The 2,673-nt window shown below is 63.4% G+C and overlaps 1 protein-coding gene across 7 annotated transcripts in view; it reads right to left on the bottom strand.

The window, feature by feature from the left end:
* The window catches only part of GTF2IRD1 (GTF2I repeat domain containing 1), a 217,168-nt gene extending 215,864 nt beyond the window's left edge, over nt 1-1,304 (bottom strand). For 3 of the 7 annotated variants that reach the window (XM_069089503.1, XM_069089502.1, XM_069089505.1), the window contains exon 1: nt 638-817. The gene's annotated coding sequence lies outside the window, so the exon portion shown is untranslated. Of the gene's footprint in view, nt 1-275; nt 354-637; nt 819-1,155 lie in introns of those variants that run through there. The other 4 variants (XM_069089500.1, XM_069089506.1, XM_069089501.1 and 1 more) reach the window with 4 other exon arrangements.
* Nucleotides 1,305-2,673: the final 1,369 nt, after the last annotated feature.

Here is a 2,673-nt window from a genome sequence, read left to right as displayed (position 1 = left end):
CCCCCAGCCTGGCTTTCCAAAGTCAGCCCAAGAGCACGTCTGATCCCCAGCCCCCCGGCCTGCTGCCCCAGCACTGGGAAGAGAAGGTGGGCTGGGGGTGAATGTCGAGAGGTGCTCAGCCTCCCCGGGCTGGGGCTGGGGTGCAGGAGGAGGATGCCCCCAGCCCGAGCCCATCTCCCAGCTAGGACGAGGAGCATGGAAAAGTAGCCTGGAGCGCCCCTTTGCCGGGGAGCAGCTGGCCCCGGCACTTCAGACTGGCACTGGGCAGAACTGACCTCATTCCCCAACTGCAGCAAACCTCTGTCCTCTTCCCTCTCCCAGATCACTCTCGCACCCCCAGTCCCCGCCCGCAAGGGTCGGAAGCTGACAGCTTCAGATCCGGCACATCACCCCCCTCCCCGCAGGTGGAGGTAGGAAGTGGGGGGAGGGGATGCCCCCTGCCAGCCCCCTCCCCCCACACCACCATTCCAGCCGCGACCTCCCTAGTCACGTGTCTCCCAATGCACCCAAAATACAGAGCCAGACAGATTTTGTTCACATCGCACGGGAGGGTAAGAGGGTGGGGGGTGAGATGGAGTGGAGGGGAGGGGGGGACGGCCTCAGCCCACCCGCCCCCCGGTATAAAAGTTTCTCTTACCTCGGAGGATCCCCAAGCACTCCTGCCCACCGGCGCCCCGGCCCCAGCTCGCTCCCGGCCAGGACTCAGCCTCCCGCCGCTGCCTCCTTAATTAATCTGGGAGAAAGGGGAAGACGAGGCAGAAGGAGAGGAGGAGGGGATGGGAGGAGGGAGAGAAAGACGGGGGGAGGGAGGGAGGCAGGGAGAGGGGAGGAGGAGGAGAAGGAGGAGGAGGAGGAGGAGGAGGGGGAGAAACTGCGGGGTGGGGGTGGGGTAATCTCTCCCCCCACCCCCCCAGCCTAGGCACGCAGGGGGGCGGGAGCTGACGAAGCCCCCGCTCCGGGGGCTGGGAGTGGAGCGGAGCGAGCTGAGGGTGGGGGCCGGGCCGGGCCGGGCCGGGCTGGGCTGGGGGGGGCTCGCTCGCTCTCGCTCTCCCGGAGCTGGGCCCCCCCCCCGCTCGGGGCTGCAGCAGAGAGGAGGGGAGGGGGGGAGAGACGGGAGAGAAGAGAGAGGAGGAGAGGAGGAGAGCGGAGAGGAACCTCTTTGTTCTGTAATCCCAGTAAGATTGCAAGCCATTCGCCCCGTCTCTAATCCCAGCCCCGCTCAACAACCACCTCGATTGGCTGTCATTTACATACAGGATTAGCCCGAGCCGGCGCCGGGAGAGCCCGGCCGGCCTCGGGGACCCGGGAGGCGGACACCCGGGGGCGCAGGGAGGGGTCCCGGAGGGCGGGACGAGCAGGGAGAGCGCCCTCCCGCCACAGGGCTGGGCACACTGGGGGGCCCTGGCAGTCTGGGACTGGTCCCCTGAAAAGAGGGGAGATGAAGGAGGAGGAGGGGTGCAGGGGCACTGAGGCTGGAAGAAAGAGGGCATGGGGGAGGGGTACACGGAGCGGGAGGCAGGGGCAGGAACAGAGGGGCCTAATAGCTGCGGACAGGAGGCCCCCTTTGGGAAAGATACCTGGCAGAAAAAAGGGGGGGAGCACCCAAGGATACATCGGAAGAGGAGGGAGTACAAATGTTCCTAATAATCCCTATCATTAGCGAGCTCCCTTTGGGTCCTGAAGACAAACCGGGGAGGGAGGGAGGCAGAGCAAGGATTATTCTTCCCATTTTACAGACCGAGAAACTAACTTCCCTGCTCTTCGGGGCAATTAGCGCTGCGCTGCACTGTGAGCAGGAGTAGTTCATCCCACAGGCATTTATTAAGTGACTAGGCCAGGTGATGATACCAAGACAAAAATGAAAGTCCCTGACCTCAAAGAGCTACGTTCTATTGTACATAGATATGTACACAGATATGGAAACAAAGTGATACAAAGTAATTCCAAGAGGGACTCGTAGCTAGGGGGAACCCCGCCAGGCTCCTCGTAGGAGGTTACCCCTGAGGTCTTCAATTTCTTCCCAACCCCAAGGTAAACCACTGAGGGGGAGGGGGACAGAGATCAGGTGACGAGCTCCCCAGTCTATACCTCCTGGGCCTCTCCAACACTTAGGGCTTTTATCTGTGGACTAGCCAGTACCAGGAGACGCTCTAAGAAGGTTCTGGGGGTGCATTTAAATGTTACTGGAAGTGACACGCGCATCGAACCGAGGGTCTTGGCCCTAAAGCAAGGCGGGCTCTCAGAGACTATCCAGTCTAAACCCCTTATTTCACAGACGGGGAAACTGAGGCATGGGGACGTGATGTGACCAAGGTCACACAGGGAAAATTCTGGAGCCAGGTGCTTAGACTCCAGAGCCAGGATCAGGGGCCCTGCGGTTAACGCCGCTTTGCTTTTGCCTATCCTGGGCTGCATCCTTGAGGGGAGCCTAGAGGGGTGGGGGAGGAAGCTGAGGGGTGTCGAGAGGGGAAATATCGGAGGGGGCCGGTTATCACCGGAGGCGAAGTGACGAGCTCTGTGCTGCGCGGGGGGGGGGGGGGGGGGGGGGGCGGGCCCCACCCCCCGCGCGCCGGGGCGGGGCGGAGACAGCGAGCCCCCCCCCGGCCCCACGCAACACCCCCCACACGCGACTGCCCCCATCCCCGCGCACGCCACCCGCACGGGGGCGGGGCG

This window comes from Petaurus breviceps, unplaced genomic scaffold (genome assembly GCF_028583685.1).
Source record: "Petaurus breviceps papuanus isolate PSGF00001 unplaced genomic scaffold, PetGlider_PUasm1.0 186, whole genome shotgun sequence".
In the NCBI taxonomy this organism is placed as follows: domain Eukaryota; kingdom Metazoa; phylum Chordata; class Mammalia; order Diprotodontia; family Petauridae; genus Petaurus; species Petaurus breviceps.
Note: the sequence above shows the minus strand (reverse complement) of the source record. Positions and strands in the feature narration are given on the sequence as shown.